This window comes from Rousettus aegyptiacus, unplaced genomic scaffold (genome assembly GCF_014176215.1).
Source record: "Rousettus aegyptiacus isolate mRouAeg1 unplaced genomic scaffold, mRouAeg1.p scaffold_m13_p_11, whole genome shotgun sequence".
NCBI classification, from domain to species: domain Eukaryota; kingdom Metazoa; phylum Chordata; class Mammalia; order Chiroptera; family Pteropodidae; genus Rousettus; species Rousettus aegyptiacus.
In genome coordinates this window covers 55,444,753-55,463,804 of record NW_023416286.1, presented here as the reverse complement: position 1 = coordinate 55,463,804, position 19,052 = coordinate 55,444,753, and the positions used below count along the sequence as shown (strand labels likewise).

The 19,052-nt window shown below is 36.0% G+C and overlaps 1 protein-coding gene and 1 pseudogene across 1 annotated transcript in view; one reads left to right on the top strand and one right to left on the bottom strand.

The window, feature by feature from the left end:
* The window catches only part of FGF14 (fibroblast growth factor 14), a 548,307-nt gene that overhangs the window by 378,896 nt on the left and 150,359 nt on the right, over positions 1–19,052 (bottom strand). The gene's annotated exons all lie outside the window — the stretch shown is intronic.
* LOC118609508 lies at positions 9,755–9,873 on the top strand (annotated as a pseudogene).

Sequence of the window (19,052 nt, the reverse complement as noted above, 5' to 3'; positions counted from 1 at the left end):
ACTTCTAACAATAGTCATAAGTACATATCTAATAGTTAATGAGTGTTTACCAAATGCAAGATACTGGGTAAAATTGAGCTTTATGTGTACTATTTCTTATTCAGCCTTATTTTTTTTCACCTTTTCTCATTGCTGCAAAAGTCTTATAGCTCATCTCCCTGACTCCAAGTCCACAGAAAGTCCCCCCTAATCTTCCTAAAGTTTTAATCTCATCATGTAATCCAATCCTTCAGAAAAAAATTCAAACTCATACACCCTTCACATTCAGACCCCATGTGCAGAAACAATAGATCTTACTATTTGCATTTAAAATAATGAGTACAGTTCTTTCACAATACATCACCTCCAAACTTTATTGCATGATTCTCTGTCTGACATCCCCTTTCCTTCTGCCCTGTCCAAGGTCCTCTTTAAGCCCTACTTCCTCCAAGCAAGGCTTCCACAGCATTTATCAGTTATATTATGCTTTGGGGACTCATTTTTACACTGGTTTAAGAAGAGAGTTTATGCTTCAAAAGAAAGACCACAGGGCCTAGAATCCAGAGACCTATGCTGAAATCCTAGATTTACTTGCAATTTTACTTAATATCATGTAGCCTCAGGGTTTTCCTCTATGATTTGGAGTCAACTCTGTCTCACAGGGTTGCTATAAGGATTAAATGAAATTATAAAAACACATATATGTGTGTGTATATATATGTATATATACATATGTATATAAATATGTGTATAAATAATTTCATACATATGTATTTCATTTAATCTGTATACTAAATTTATATATGGATACATAAGATATAATTTTATACAATATAAATATAAAATGCTCCGAAGAAGTAAAAAAGCATTCCTGTGTCTTAACTGGTAATATAGTTCCTCAGCTAGATCTTGGATCCCTAGAGATTAGCAACCTTTTTATTGATTTCCTTCTCAGGTTTTAGCATAGTGCTAGACACCATAAAGAATACTCAGCAAATACTTAAATAAGAATTTTTCCAAGACCCCTGGGGAAAACATTATTCCTACACTATACATTAGGAAAAAAAAATGTAAACGATAGAGAAACACATTGGTAGCCAGCCAACTAGTCTGTAGCAAATGCAGATATCTTAATTCTCATCTGAGATTTTCTTTCAACCAGGCTGTTCTATCAACCTTTTCTTTGATGAATCGGACTTCATTTTTACTAATGACATTCAGATATACTCACTGTTTGTGGTACAAAACCAAGTGGGTGGAGTGTCAACTACATTTGGATGGTGTCACTTCATTGCAAACAACACTGACAACTTGAAGTGTGGGTAGATATAAACAATAGTATCGAGAAGACTGCATATTAAAAAGAAAGACTAATGTCTTCTTTAGCAAGTGTCCTCAAAAAAGATTAAAATATAAATGCTGAAATTTAAGATCCAGTAGACAGTCTCTCCATGTTAGTAAATGTTATTTAGAAATTTTTGAATTCATCTTCACTTTAAGATCCCTTAACTCGACAAGCATGCGGAATATAGAGAGGTTTGGAAGAGAACAATAAACATATCTAATGGATAAGTAAACTATCAGTGAACATATGCAGTTCACAGGAAATGACCTAATCGTACGAAAAAATAAAAAAAAATTTAAAAAGCCACCACCATGTTTTCCATATATCTCCAAAACATTTACAAATTCCTTAAGAATAGAGTTTACCTGAAAAAAATTTTTCCAAGGCACAATATACCACGATCTTAATTCTTTTACGATATCACTGAATACTTTCCACTGCAGTCGATAAAATCTCTTTTAAATACATGCATCTGATTCTTTAGCAAGAGTTTATAGGATGCTAAATTATGGATGGTTGAATGATAAGCGGTTGAGCATGACTCATAAGGCAAAGTGGAGAAGAAGGTAGGAAAAAAGTTGTTTGAAAAATATTAAGCTAGCACAGTTGTGTTCCTGAAGCTGAAGAAAATGCTATGGGACAAATATCCAGAGAGAGGTAAGGATTAAAAACTGAAGAGTAGCATTCCCTATTTCTGTCTCTGTTGACAGACAATATAAACAGCAATGCCCCCCATGAGCCAGTGTACTTGGAAAAGTTATCATGGTCCTTGTAACACTCATTTGGTCCACAGAGCCTGTAGGTATGCAGACATTGACTAGCAGGGGAGGTACAGAAGTTGATAACACTTGCTCTCATTCACCTACAACAACAGAAGTCTTATTAGCAAGCAGCAAGGTATGATACTTCACAGAGGGTTCTGGGATGAGTGACAGAAATGAGCAAGGGTGATGGCCAGAGGGCGGAGGGAGGAATTACAAGTCTTCTTGAATCATCACTAGCCTATTGTTAATATTACATGGAAAACATTCTTTTATGCCAGACTATATTCAGCTGTACTGGGGAAGAAAAAATCCTTTTTAGCTGTTTTTCAAAATTAAATTTTATCATCCAAGCAGTATGGTTATTGCTGACTTTACAAGCTTACTAGTGAGGGCAAACACATCTTAGAAAAGGTCTGACCCCAGCATGTTTAGAGTTATTGTTTTTCACTTTTAATTCCAGACCTTTGAAAACATTTGCAGAAAAGTGCCGTCTTTAAACTGTAGACAATATGGCAAAAATCTCCATTTCTAAACTCACCAGCAACAAAGGGCTCAGCGTCAGAATACTGCAATGCTGATATTTTTTTCATGCATTGTCCGAAACCATCTGAGAGGTTTAGGATGGGGAAAGGAATCCACAGGCCTCTTTATCAGAGCTGTGGGGGCAGTACGGATCCAAATGTTACCAGTGCCCCACCCCCAAAATTCCTTCAATCTCAGTAAAGACAATTAACAGCCATATATGGATTTCTCTAAGTGAGTCCAAGACTGAGATAGAGCAGATATGATAGGAACCCCTATTCAAGCATAGTTATGGAGAGCTGTGACCAAAATAATCCAAAGCATGAGGCAAATTCTACTTCAGTTTGACATTATAACACGGCCTGTGTTTTGTTTTGACAGCAGTATGTTTGCTTTCTGAATTATGTTTTGCTTAAGCAAATACTGTAATAAACCATTTTGCATTCTCCAAGTACATGTCAACAACTAATAAAGTGAGGCAGCCCCCAACAGGGCTGGGTAGTGACAAAAGAGAATCTACTTTTTAAATATATATTTATAAATCTTAAATTGAATAATGTATACAATGTAAATTTTTAGTATAATTGTCATAAGAAAAAATAAAATCCTGACTAATTTGAGGAAGATATCAAAGCAACTGTAAGTCATTGCCTTGGGAGAGAAACACTGGGTAGCTGTCTCTTCTCATACATGTGAATTACAATTTAGTAACATGCATCTACTGAATCTTCAAAAATATATAATTTATTGGTTTTAATAAAGTATGAGACCAGTGAAAGAACATTAGTGGAATTAAATTATATTTATTGCAATTGGAATACAGAAGTCTCAAATCTGGATGAAGTCTCAAATCTGGATGCTTAATACGAAAAAATAAAATTCTACTATAAGTTAATTTTAAACATTTTCTACTTTGCTTTTAAGTGTACCTCATATAGTCTATTTTTCTCTTGTAGAATTAGGTGACAATTTCTTATTTCTTTCCTCTCAGTTAACATAGTTTTGGCACCAATTTGCAAATACAATTTAACTCAATGAGACCATTTCCCCTCCCCCCACTGAAGTTGAACTGTACAGTTGCAAATAACTGCTTTAATTTTTACCTACTGTGCACTTTTCACTTAATTAGATAAGTAGCTTCTGTAAGAACAACTAGCTTAACTATGATAATTGTGGAAAAGTCTATATAATCAGGTAATGTAAAATGGGTAAGGTTTCCAGTCTTGCAGAACATGGATTTCCATAGTGTGTTCCAATTAAAACTTTTCAATTAGAACAGGGTAAATTGAATCCATGGCAACAATAACTAAAAGTGTGATGACTCAGCTTTCAAATTCGGTCAGGTTCCATAGGACCTAGGTAAAGTTGGCAGGTAGGAAGAAATTGTGCTTACCACTCCGCCCCTCTGACTTGCTTCACCCAAGTTGTCACACTACAAGACGGTTGTCCAAAAACAGCTTTTTCTTAGCCTGCTTACTTCCATTTTTCCAGGAGGCATGCACCCTCCCCTCCTTAATCTTCTCCCCACTATCTCAAATATCTCAGTTAAGATTCAGGCTAGATAAACTGAACACCCTCACCTCCCACTACCTCTCTGTGACACACCTCACTTGTTAGTGGTCAGGAAGACACAGGAGTATAGTAGGTTGATTTTGTACATCAGGGAAAAATTGATGCAAATCAGATTGGAAGTAGTTACCTTTTCTGAAGACACTCACTCCAGCCCTATTATGAAGACAGTAAAAGAGCAGCTTTTCTTCCTCCTAATTGTGGACTCAGCAGAAACTAAAAGAAAAAGGGCTTTGGCATGTGACACTGTTGTCCGTATGTATGCACACAAGTGCACGCGTGTTAACTCAAGTGAGTTATTTAACATCTATGAGCCTTGGTTGTTACATCTATCAAATGAGGATTGTTTCTAAGAGGGATATTACAGAATTAATGGAAGGACTAAATTACTTGGTGCATGTGAAATACTTAACAGAAAACATGACACAAAAAATGATAACTCTAAATAGAAACTATCACAATTATCATAGTAAATGAAAAGAACCTAGATGTTAGGTATTATTTATGTCATAGATATCATGCTGTTGGAGATACAAAGTATAATACATGGTTCCTGACCTCGATTTGCCTTCAAAGATCAGAAGAGGAGGAATTCATAAGTCACAAGAAGAAACTGGTGATTTAGACTTGATTTTCATAGGAAACAGTCCCTCAAAATCAGGGACACTGGATTGTAAAGCGTGCAAATAGTCTTCAGAAAGGAAAAGAAAGATGACAGCACATTGCCATCTCTCCCCCAAGTAATGGCTAAGAGGCATAAGGAAACTTTCAGAAACAAACTGCTTACATTTCTGCCGTAATTCAGTGTGTCTTAAAAAACTAATGGAGCACGCCTAAAATGGAAAGTAGGAAATGGGTATCTAGTGAGCAGTGACTAGCACACTCTTGTTGGAGGCAGTGAGGATTACCACCCACCAGACTGTCCAGCTAGAGATAGATGGACCTCTTTCTGGGCTTCACTTTCCCTGGAAAGTAACTAAAGAATCTACCTGTAGCTACCACGAGGGTTACAGAATAAACTCATTTAGGTGTTGGAATGAAAATAAAGCATTTAACCAATTCACACCAGTAAAATTTCAAAACACACACACACACACACACACACGCCCCTACACACAGACTATATAATGTTTACTTTTAAAAGAGGATCTTGCTAGACCTAAAAAAATTAGTACTGGCTATGATTTTGGGCAATGCGGAAGAAATATTTGTGGCACTGTCTTATCTGAAGTCACCACTTACTACATAATGTCTGTAACTGATGATAAGCTGTTTTGATAAAGTTCTCAGAAATAAATTTTCTCCTCCAACACCTTGGATTTCATGTTTCCTCATTTCAGTTAATGTGAACACTTCTAGGAAGCCCTCTTATGCCTCTAAATCTCCAAACACAGGAAAATTGTCAGAACACAATCATAAAAAATGAGACAGATTTGAAAATAAGCAAAGTGGCCTCTTTCCAGATTGTTAGGATTATCCCAAAAATGAGAGGAGGCCGGCTCCAAATTATTTTACTAGCAGTCCTCCCCATCCCTTTCAACAAAGAAAAGAAAGAGGAAACCAGAGCAAGAGAGAGAATCGAAATACCTGAAAAGTATTTGAGCTAGAAAAATTCACAATGGCAATTTAACAATTTTTATAACATTGCTCCTCAAGAAATGAGAGACAGTTTTTATAAAAATTAGATAGTGTTCATGGACCTAGATGTCCTTTTAAATCTAATAACTCATAATGAATGTTTTGAAGGTGAAAATCAAGCATACATACAAGATTCTTAAAAAATGTTTGTGCTGAAAGATTGTTTGAAATCATCTAGTCCAAACCTTGCATTTTTCTAAATACAATGGTGAAGTTCTAAGAGGTTAAGTGATCTCCTCATAGCTACACAATGAATTGCTGATTTTTCTTACTCAGTGATATAAGAAGCTGGTTCTTCTGTCGGGACTACTTTCCACTAACCAGCCTAAACTCAGAAAATCTATAGATTATAGATTTAACAAAATTTTCTTTGGGGGGGTTGTGCTTTGGGTTAATCAAGAAGAAAAAAAATGTGCTTTTCTGTTGTTTTCTCTAGGGACTCTCACTTCATTAAAACTTCAATTTTCAAAATAAGTACCAAGGTTAATATAGCATCTGAAGAACATAAAAGCAGTCCCTCCTCGTTCTGCTGCGTCAACACACAGCCAGTTGAGAAGCAGGGCTGGTGGAAAGTCAGCAGGGGAAAGACAGGATCGCCGCACTCAGATCGGTTCTCCTTTGTCATCCAGCACGCAATCAAAAACCAACGCTGGCAAATACTCTGAGATCCTGAAATGTCATAAGACACAAATCAAGTACTGCTCATCGAAAATAAAAGGCCTGGCTGTTCAGAAGTGTTTGTGTTGTTTGTGTTGCTATTTTCTAACTCTCCCGTCTCTGGCATCAGAGTACGTGACATCATTCTTCGATAAAAACAGTAATTAAAGCTTTTAAAAATATACATATTAGCAGATCACACGCTCTTATCAGTTTATCTTATGAATATCATAAATATCATGCACACAACAGATGGAAATGGCATAAACAGCAAAATTCTACATTATTCATGAATTGTCGTTAGCTTTTCCCTAGGCTCCATGCCGCTGAGGAAGATGTGTATGTATGTATATGTTCCTTGTTAAAAAACCAAGTCTTTAACAACAACAAAGTTTTTACTGAGGCATTTTTAATTTGAGGATTAGTCAATTATTAAACGTGAGGAGTATGTTACATACTCAAATTATCCTACTGCTCAAACCAGAATAAAAACAAATAATCCAAAAGGCATAACCAAAATATTCTCAGCTCATTAGGAAACTATCAAAGAGAGTGTTTATTAAGGATGGGACATATTTTTTACAGCTGCCCTGTTTAATATAGATATTTCATACCCTAAACACCACAAAAATGATTCCACCAAAAATAACCACAGTAAGTGAAATAAGCCCACTATATCATTTGTATCCAAAATATATGTTTTTTTTTTTACTCCCTTCTGCAGAATCACAGTCTTGAAGTACAAGTTAATGAATGGGTGTTTTATGATGGAATTCCTGAAGAACAAATTCAGATAGGGAGAAAGGTATGTGGAGTTTGAAGGGTGCACCCAGGAATACACCTGTAAGGATGTGAGGGAGGCAGAACTGGGCAGGAAAAAAGAGAGCCTCCATAGAGTTGCTCCGGAAACCTCAGGCCAGTGTTACAGGGAGGTCTGAAGCTAGACTGACACTGCAGATTTGTTCCCAGTTGAAGTCAGGCTTTGTACCTCTGCATCAGCCAGACATCGACTGCAGCTCTGCAAGGTTAACCTTAGGCTAGGCAGTTCCTGGTAGCTGAGGGCAATTTCCAATGAGGGGTACAGCTGTGAGCCAGATTTCAAACCATAGTAATGTTGATTACAATTTTAAGATCTCAGATACTCTTTAAAGTGCCTATCCAAATGAAAACAAACAAGAGAGAATAAACAATATTTTAAATTAAATACAGGAATGAAAGGATAAATCTTTTTTGTCACCTCATTCATATGAACAGTGTTCTCTGCACTAAAAACTGTAAAAATTAAAATAGAATTGATACCAAACCTTCTCTCATTCTTACGATATGTAATATTCACCCAAGATACATGAAATAAGGGTTTTAAAAGCCCTGTCCATTTCATTAAGACATATTTAATATAATTTTATTTTTGTATTTACTAGTCATAAAATCTATAAATTATATTGTTTTGATCAGTGATTCTAATGAAAATCCAACTTAGAAAAAATATTTTAGTTAGATATTTTCATTACAGAGGAGTATGAAAAAATGATCAACAAAAGACTTTCAAGAATATATATATTACTTTAAATGGAAAGTTAAATGGAAGAAAAGAAATGATGGAAATTTTCTATATGTCAAAGAAGAGCTTATTCATGTACTATTTAATTCTTGTTTTGTTAACTCACGTGCTCTGATTTTGCTTAAACTTCCCTTTTACAATTGCTCAGATATTTTCAGAGGGAATATTTTAGGACCCCTTCATTTACAGGTTTTCTCTTATTGGAGGATAGTAGGGAGTGGGCAGATGGCCTCAATTCCAATTCCGTAACAGGGTCCATATTGGGCCTTCCCAAAGAGTCAGCCATTGTGTGTTTTATTGCACACCAGTTCCCCTTGACTTTCTTCTCGGCAAAGGACTCCTCCCAAACTACTGTTGTTTATTTAATATCATGTGTTTTGGGTTTGTTTGTTTTTTTCACCACTAATGTAGGTCAACCTGTTTCCTAAGCCAGAAGCAAATGGAAGGAGAGTCTCAACCTAAAGCATCACACAAATTCACTGTACACAGTCAGTCTGAAATGAATTACCCTAGAAACTTACTGAAGGGAGCATAAAGTATCTCTAAGCCTGGATCCCCGGCTCAGAACTCTGCTGGCACTGTGCTCCACACTCCACGGGCAGCACTCTCCTCCAGATACTGGGGTTATTTCTGCATGTGCTTTTCTCTTCTACCAGACCTTTAATCTTCCTGAGGTTACAAGCCTTATTTTTCTTCTCTTTCTCTTGACTGCTTTATAGCTACAAGTCACTTTCTCTGGGCACAGCGTTGAAAATATGCATTGAATGAAGAAATGAGGAAATGATTCTGACATTATCAGATTGACAAGAGCTAATTACAAGACTGATCATGAGGAAAAAAAAATACCTTCCTCTTCAAAATGAGCAGGGGCCCTGAAAAGTATAGGTAGCTCAACACATATTAGTGTAACTTAAAGCAAGATGGACTTGCACCAATACTGCCAAGCAAAGCTTGCAAAAAGCTTTGCTCAGGTAGGAGTCTTCATTCTAACCAGGCAGTCTGCTGCAACTAAATCCATATCAAGTCTGAAACTCCACTTCCCCCCACAGAGAGAAATACTCCTAGTTTTCCACAAAAGGGACAGAAAAGTAAGCTGAATGCTGCCAGGTTTCAGCTTTTTTTACATATTGTTACAATTGCCACTTTTAAAATCATTCAACACCTTGAAGGAAATAGTGACAAAGATGGAGATTTCTTAGAAAAGAGCTTGAAAGCAGCTTGCTAAACAGGCGATTCATGCCTGCAGGCAGCGTTCACCCAGCCTGCTTTGCAATTTAAGGATTGGTGTACATTAAATGAAGTGAACTCCCCAAGGAATTCTGCCATCGCTTGTCTTTTTTTTACAGATAGCATCAATATTAACAGAGCTTTACTTATTTTCAATTAAAGAAATGTGTGACATGCAGTATCACATGTTAATACGGTAATTCACACTGGGAAAAAAATATACATAAAAGTATCGAGAAACTTGTGCTTAGGAAATAACATCATTCCTCCTAGACCGTTCCTTTCATTTGTAGTTCTCAAAGCACTTTGCATTCTCAGCCAGTGACAAGGCTAGGAATGGAATCAAAACACACTGAAATGGTAGATGAAAGAAATGTCATGGAGCATATATACATAATCAACATCAAGTTGATTTTTAGGGGTATGTTAACAGATTCTTCAAGTAACGTCAATAGATTCATCAAGTAACATCAACATTAAGAATCTATTGGAGTCTATGGCCATGTCACCCTGAACAAGCCCAATCTCATCTGATCATGGAAGCTAAGCAGGGTCAGGCCTGGTTAGTACTTGGATGGGAGACCACCTAGGAAGACCAGGTGCTATAGGCATAAAAAATTTTAAAAATTAAGAGATTGTAAACTGACAAGTTCCTTGCAATCTGTGAAGTCAACCAAGAGTTGCCACACTTAAAAAAAAAAAAAATCTATTGGAGCAGCTACCAATAAATCAAGGTCTAAAAGAGACAGTTCACTGGAAAACACGAACTAGTATACATATTCGATAATTATTGCTGTTGTCAATGTTAATAAAAAAAGCAATAAATCAGAAGGATTACACTAATGAGTGAGGAGAAACTGACTCAACACTTTAAATGGAATCATTCTTTTCTCTCCTTCCCCAACAAGTAACTTCAACAGCATCTGCTTCTGTCTGCTCGACAGTCAAATCAATCCCGAGAACACCCCTCTCTCTATATTGGAGGCACTGAATCAGTCTGCAGGTAGCCAAGCTTCTTTACACCAGTCTAATAAAGAACAGTCCATAATTCCTCCCATCTCCTTTAATTAGAAGGCAATTAAATCTGTGGTACCAATAGACATCGTTTAGAATGCCACAGCCTCGGAAAAAAGGGAAGACTGGTGAGGCTATCTTTTGACTGAGAAAGCCTACCTGTGAGAATTCAGATCATTACTGGGGAGTCAGGGCCTGGAGACAAGATGCCCCTGAAATGACTGCCAAGTAGAGAAACAAGTGTTGAGTCCCTAACTGCAGAGTGATCTTTAGCCTTGACCTAACCTTTGCTTTCACTGTCTTGAACTGCAATGCATAACTTCTAAATTTTACTCAGTTGCCCTCAGCAAGATTAACACTACTGTCTTATCATTGTCTCCTTGGGAACGCTCTTCTTCTTTCTTCTTTTGTTCATTAATTCCCTTTCTTTCCCATTAATTATTTTTAACCAAATAATGAAGTATTAGAAAAGGTTCTGTTATTTTCAAGCAAAGCTTGAGAGTCATTGCATTATCTTCTTTTATTATTCTTTAAAATTATTTTTTAATTATTTGTAATAATAGCTGACATACAATATCATATTAGTTTCAAGTGTACAACATTTATACACCTTATGAAGTGATTTACACATATTTAGGAAACATCTATCACCATAGTAGTTACCGCTATTACTGACTACATTTCCTGTGTTGTACATCACATCCCTGCGAGTTACTTTATAATTATAAGTTTGTACTTTCGTAATCTCCTTCCCTTTTTATTTTTAAGTTGAATTTTTGACATACTGTTTAAGATTTAGAAGCTTTAAAAAAAAGTTAGATTTTCTTTCCTGGAGATGTCATTAGAGTCAGTCTTCTATGAAACAATGGGAGCAAACTGGTCATCAAACAGAAACATAACAAAAATGCCCACGAAGTTCACTAAGTTCATTCTTTAGAGTCCCACTCACTGAATATCATTTAGTTCCAGCCCTCAGCACTCCCTGTGGAAGCCAGGTAACTATCCAGAATGGTGTTCTCCCACTAAGTTGTTATTAAGTTTATTATTTACAATTCATGTTCTTTATCAGAGATTCTCAACTAGATATGGCTTTTCCCTCTTTGTCATCAGAAAACATTTGGCTACTACTGGAGACACTTTTGACTGTCACAGTTTGGGGACTGCTACTGGCAACAAGTCTGTAGAGACCAGGGATGTATCCAACAATGCATAGGACAGCCCCCAAACACAGGATTATTCAGCCCGAAATGTCAATAGTGTCAAGGATGAGAGAGCTTGTTCTAGATATTCTCTCTTGCCTGCCTTGTTCATATTTGGTATGAAAAGATTATTTTATTCATCAGCCTGAAGAGTTCCCATTAATTCTGAAAAAACGAATTACCTATAAATAAAGGAGTGGAAAACAGATATACTCTTTTAGTGAAAACTGAATGTCACCACCCACATTCTGTGAAGGAGAAGCACATCACTCTTCACTCTGCTAGGAAAATTAAGTTGAAATTTTCACAATTTACTCCTTTTTGGTTCATATGCAAATTATAATGCACTAAAAATGAGAGACATTGACAGGTTAATTGTTCTTACTCCTCTGGTCCAGCTGCACAGAAATAATGCTGAGGAATCACAGAGCAGGAAAGGGGCATCACACAGGGTCGGCCTACTCCATGCATCTGGGTGCATCAGCGTCCCTTGGGTGTTGAGTTAGACTGACATATTATAACACATGCACTTAAGATTTGCTGATTTGATTCCAGCTATTTAAAATAGTCTTTTAAGAAAAAGCAGGCACTGCTTTTACTCCTTTTTTTCCTTTGTTGTTCTTAAAAATAAAATATAAATGCAACACATGTTTCAGGCAAATTGGTTCAGAACTCCAAAAAAAAAGGTAAAAAGAACTGTCAGGAAGCTGGGGATTGAGGGACTGGTTAAAAAAGGCAAAAAGATTAAAAGTTACAAATTATAAAGTTATAAAACAGAGCATAGAGAATATCAATAACATTGTAATAACTATGTATGGTGCCAGGTGGGTACTAGACTTGAAGGGGGATCATTCTGTAAATTATATAAATGTCTAACCACTATGCTATACACCTAAAACTAATATAAAATGACACCGAAGTCAACCATAATTGAAAAAGGAAGTAAAGAAGAAGGAAGGAAAGAGGAAGGAAGGAATGAAGAAGGAAGGAAGAAGAAAAGGAAAGGAAAGGAAAAAAAAAATAGCTCTCCTAAACAGCCAGTGCTCTCAAATAAAAATCATCTCCAGTCCCCAAGCATGGGACTTTTTAGTTATGTGATATTTGGTCCCAATATCTGTATTAAATTGCCACACATTTCTATTAGCCCTGCACCCTTCCCCATGGCCAGCATCTATTTATAATCCATGCTACCATGTGGGTATGGTAAGGCTATTCATATTATTCTGATTATAACATTTTGTATTCTTCTTGAGATATATGCCTTTCAAAGGCAAACTGAATTTTTGAATCATCTCAAACTCTTTTTTTCAAGTACAGGATTATATATACAATATTCAACACATGTTGATAAATTCTTTTTATTTCTGAGTAGAAAGGGAATAGAGAGATCATTATATTATTTTAGACACATGCCTCCTTTTCTTAAAGCACTGTTCTTATTCACAATTTCAGTGTGAATTGACATTGTAATGTCCAAGTGCCTAGAGCCATTAGAAAGACAGGGCTAAAAGTCAGAGATGGAGGTGTACGTTCCCCATAGGCCCAGATATGCAAACTGAAGGCACAGGAGGAGATGAGGTGAGGAGAAGAATATTTATAGAAAGGAGCCAAGAGACGAAATGGAGCATGAAGTTAAGTGGTAGGAGGAAGAAAAACCATAAAGTCTACGCAAGCTTGGCAGGAAAAGAAAGGGGTATTCACATCACTTCGAGATACACAGGTGCTATGTTGGTCTCTCAACGCAAAGCTAAAATCTATGATATGCTTCATTCTAGGCTTTCAGTATAGCTTGGAGGGAGAGCAGAATGCAGTTTAGGAAAATAATAACCATTGAACTACACAAAATGCACTGAAAGGCTGCACTGCCAGACAGGTGACCTCAAACAAGTCATTTAAATCTTCCCAAACCCCATTTCCTCATCTTGAAAATGGAGACCATCATAATTACATAACAGAGTTGAGATAATCTGTAAAGAAATTGATTCATTAGCAAATTTTATTAGAGCGTTTTAATTATCACATCACACAGTATTATAAATACAAAATATTTCAGTACTATTAATGCAAAATGGGATTATAAACATTCTTAAGCCAATGGCAATTTAAAACTTCATGGGCTAACCACCAATTCCCAGAGGAGAAAAATTGCTGGTCTCTCAAGATGACTTCAAAGTACTAGAGTTCTAAGATTTAAAAAAGGACACTATTTTACTGCTATTTCCTTCCAAGGGAGTAAAACAAAGCTGTCGTAAAACCTTCATAGAAGGACATTTCTGTTCTAAGGAAAACAGGAATGAATCCTTTACAGAAATTTCCAAGCTCAACGTCAGTGTTACATCCATTGTGAAAAGAATACCTCAATTTATTACTATCTGAAAATTATTTGTATGTGTTACGAAATCATTTGCTAGAAATGAGATAAGCAGACAGTTTAATACTCAGAAAATAACATTTCATTCTATTGACAAGAATCAAATAAAAGCCTACGCCATGTGTTGAAAGAAGAATTTAAATTCCCAGAATAGTGGCAAACATGAAAATCAGGGGAAGAAAATATAGACTTAGAAAAATAATTCAGAAGTCAGTCAAATGTCACGCCCTCTCTTACACAGCTCCACAGACGAAGCAACATGCAACCAGCCTCAGCAAATTCAAGCTCCTACTGGCAAAACCTTACAAGTTGGGACAGCCAGGAGTGCCATAGTTAATGGCCTGTAGTTGATGGACATGGAAAACCATGTTCATTAGAAGAAGCTCTTTTCATTAGTGAAAGGCAGGAGGAGGGAGAATAAGGTTCAGGACCAGTCCAACCCAATCACAGTTACAAAGATCTAGTCAATATTGCAGAGTAAAAAATAATGTCTAAAAATTTCACACTTAACATGGTGTAAAAAATTCTCCTCAGGAACAAAATTCTGATGTTTCAAGACAGAGTCATTTCTAACATTTCTGTGTCTCATTTTGTAGTAGCATAATCTGCTTCTGGATGCTCATCAACTCCAACTTTGCCCAACACTGCAAATGCAGTATTAATTCCTGGAGGAAATCGATCCCAGCTTGAAGCAAGATCTTTCATCAAACCCCTACTTTCTCCTGAATGCCATATCTCTGCTGGAATAAAAAACATGGACCACGAAGCAGAGATTTTTTTTCCATCCTACTTGTTTTGCAAATATGACTGAGAGGTAGAGCTTTGACCACTTCAGAATGGCCCTTGGCCAAGGGAAAAGAGAGTCACCAAGCCCACAGCTGAACTGCATTGCTTGGTGGAGCATTTTGGGTATGTGAATTAGGATTACAGGTTAGAGTGCAAGTTTTGGCTTGGAAATTAAAACTGGGATACGCAGACTTCCTAGTCGAATCTTAAAGCTCTCAGAATTTCTATATAGTCCAAGAAAATTTATATATATTAAAGGAAATATATATTAAAGGAAAAATACAGTCACTCAGAGCTTACGTTTATTTCTTTGCTAAAAAGGCATCAAATTAAGCTAGAACATGAATGGCTCTTATCCTTATCTTTTTCTTACCTCCTGCACCCATAGCACCCACTACCTTTTCTCTTCCCATTCAATATTGCCATCTGGTTGTGTTTTCATCCATACCTGTATATTTGTTCATGAAATAATATAGTGACATATATACATATATACGAGTATGTATATGAGTATATTGAAATATAAAAATGTAGAATGTTTTTTCTTTACAAATAAAGATTTGTAAAATCTGTATTACAAGTTTATATTTTTAATTAAGAGTAAATTCACTATTAACTCATTATTTTTTTGCCTGCATAATATTCCAGTTGATCTTTTTCAAATTCTCCCTTGCTTCTAAGGAGCTGTAGTAGGAAGATAAAAGACCATTTTTCTCTACTGTGTTTGTCGTTCAGTGCTGCTTTACAGACCGTCCATTCACGGCACCTTGGCTGTCTTCCCATTGCCTATTGACATGGTGGCATATTTCCTCACAGTAACTCCTGGGGCTGCTCCCTCCACTCAGTGGAGACCCCAGAGACAGAAGAAGGAATTCTTAATGTAGGACCCCATGCCAATCGTACTCTCCTAGGTTTCTACTGTCAAGTGAGATTCTTCCATTTCAAAGCTTGTTAAAATTCCTTGTAGAATTGAACTGTCTGAACTAGTTGTGGAGATTGGTTTGAAACTTGAATACATAATGTTCCTAATCATGAAAGAAAAAGTAATATGCTTCAGGTAAGAATTTATAATGTTTACTTTTTAACTTCCTCCTGGAATTGGAAGGCTAGATTATCATTTTGGTGAGTGATATTCAGCTATTGAAATTGATATTAAAATGCCCTCAATTCTTATAACTCAACCCCAACTCACAGCTTACAGTTCTGGATTCTATAAAATATCTCCAGCATAATGATCAGAATAGAGCCAATAATGGCAATTAAAAAGTAAATGATTTCCTTTTAGTTAAATCTGAACTATGTTCAGAGCATCTCAGGAAATATTTATTCACTAAACCTAACCTTAGACATGAATTGCATTTTATAGTTTGGGTATATGTTAATTTAATCTTGTCAGTAAGGACATTAATAGAACCAATCATCAGATGTAAACTATAAATGTATAGCTTTTGGCAAGTGACCTTACGTTTCTGGGTTTTCATTTTCCCTTCCATAAAATCTAGAAGTTGGATGTGAATCAAATTTCTAAATTTTCTTCATATTTAATCTTTTTGAATTTTAAACTTCTAAGATCATGAGAACCAGTACTGCATAGGAAACAATATTTTTACCTGAGAAGAGGTACTTAAGTTTAATTTTATTTTAGTGATTCTCCTAGCAAAATATGTGGCTATTCTTATCATTAGGAGAGTAAATAAAAGTGTTATATAATTTAGAATCCAGATAGAATCTCAAGAAAATAATTCTAAATAAACCTCACTTTCAGTTATGAGCAGGATAAACTCTAGATCTGTACGTAAAACCCAACATTAGATATTTTATGTAGTCATTACTCAAAACAGAAATTTAAGGAAATTTAAGGAAATGCAAAAATTTAAGGAAGAGAGTTAAATATCTAGAAGTTTCAAGACGTTAACTGTATTTTACTTATGATATTTGCCAAAATACAATTCAAGTTACTAAATATGGTTAATTTATTGATATATTCCTCCTTGTTAGCCTTCTCTGCACGAGTAAAACATTTGATCATGTTCTTGTTCTAAAATACAGTAGAATTTTTCGAGTTATTATGTACATTTTTCAAAAGCACACTTGATGGTTGTTGTAACTTGGCACCAAGAGGCACTTTACACAATGTTCACAGCTAACGTTTACTAATGTGTTTCCCTACTGAATTCACGGCATGCGCACATTCCACAGGATGAGAATATGCATGTTAACATCACGATTTATGCACGGAATAAGAGAGAACCCAGAGCTCAAACTTGCATGCTGGTCTCAGCTCAGCCCCCTCTTTAGCTGTATAATCTTGGACAAATCATTTAATCTCCTGTTCTTCTCCCCCTCATTAAAATATGGAAATGAACTGCACATGAGTCTTGAGATAACAGCTGTAAAAGTGGAGACAGTTTAAGAGCACTCTGTAAATGGGTATGGCAGCATTAGCATTCATCATACTAGAAAGAGAACAGGGATACAGTGGATTCTGTTCAATAATTTTTCCTGAGTCTTTGGTCTTCAATGTCCAACTAACTCTAGTACCTTAGTGGTGCAAATAATCCTTACAAACGCATCCATGTGATTTTGAGCAAATTGCTTTATTATCAGAAGAGAACTAGATCTGGAGATAAAATAACTTTTCAGATGGAAATTTTATGAAATAAATCAGAACTTGCACTCATTTAATGAACCCAAACCCACCAATAACGAAGGAGAAATGTTAAACTCATTAAAGTGTAGTTCTTTCAAAAACACTGAGACAAGTAAGTTTGTTACAGGCTAACTCTAAGCCTGTTGCCTACCACTGCTCTGAGCACTAAAGGGATCCTAGAGGAACAGGCTAGATCTCTGTCCTCAGGGAGCTGAGAATCTGAAAAGGAGAAGCACAAAGGTCTATCCATGAGCCAAAAGAAGACTGTATATCACAAAGACTTATGCAAGGCCATTTCAGACTTTCCGAATATATATACTTGACTGCTAGGCTGATGGGGATGATAGTGCATGGAGAAAACGTAACCAGACATTCTTTGAATTCACAGATAATTTGCAAAGAAGTGGAGTGAAAGTTAGTCATAGTGGGAGTTTAACTGCAGTTGTAAAATTAAGGTGTAATACAGACTTGTTAAAATTATAAATCATTATTTAATTACATCATTGATGACTTTCCTAACTAAACTATGTTTCTTGAAGATAGAATGTTTGTTCTTTGTTCTTGTATCCCCACTACTAATTAAAATTATTAGGTATATAATAAATAACTGTTGGCTACTCGTCTATCCTAGTCACTTAACTGTATAGGCAGTAGAAATTTTTATCACTGATTTAGAGATAATTAAGACCCAGAAATGGCTTGTCTTTATATTAAGCAGTAATGTTTTTTGGTGCTCAACAATAACTGGTACAATTACAGAGCTTCCCGTAGAGTTCCAAACCCTGCCCATTCCATAGCAAGTCTTTAGGAGTATGAAGCTTAGTTACACGCTGAACATAGAACATAGTAAAATGCTTTTCAGTAAAATGATAGGTGTGTAATGAATATTTGTTGACTTCATTTACTGCTATCCTCGGTCCACCAGGACTTCGTTTACACTGTTATTACACCACTTATATTATATTCAGTCTTACATACGTCATTTCCTCCAATTAGACTGCTAGACCTTTTGGCAAAGTTTATGTTATAGTCAGCACTTCATTTTATAGCACTAGAACAGTGTCTGGTATACACACATGGTCCACAAATACATGTTCAGTAAAGTACACAATTTAAAAAATAGAAAGCATTGTTTAAAGGTCATGCATTATTGCCATCTACCCAGTTAAGAATTGTGACCAATGGTTTGCCAGTCTCAATTTAAATATCTCCAGCAGTCATAAACTCCTGAGACAGCCCTAGTTGTTACACAGTAGAGCAGCTGTGGCGCTTAGAGAATTCTCTTCCGAGCTAATAGCATTTTCCTTGTATCTCCTGCTGTGGTTCTAACTCTTTATTAAGTGAAAGGCGAATAGCTTGTTTTACTACTTCTAGCAGATGTTCTTTTGAAATATAGGTCAGCAATCTTGTCTCATTCAGGACGCTTTTTCCCCAGAGTATGTGTCCTGTTTTCCTTCAGTAGTCCCAATAGTATGTGATCTCTGGATCAATGACCATTCTAGTCATTCTCTCTATATACTCCTCCAATCCACATCTTTTCTTGAAATTCAACATCAGGTAATAACATGGTTCTCTTAAGCATACTCTTTACATACCAAAATCCAGACACAAGTACTCCATTAACACAGTCCAACATCCTACTTAGGAGAAAATGAAGGAAATGAACTTAAACCACATTTTAGGAAACTATTTAGAAATCAGCTTTCAACAGACATTTTCGTCATCTATAGGGATGCTATCTGGGTCAATTAAACTATCTTGCAATATGCT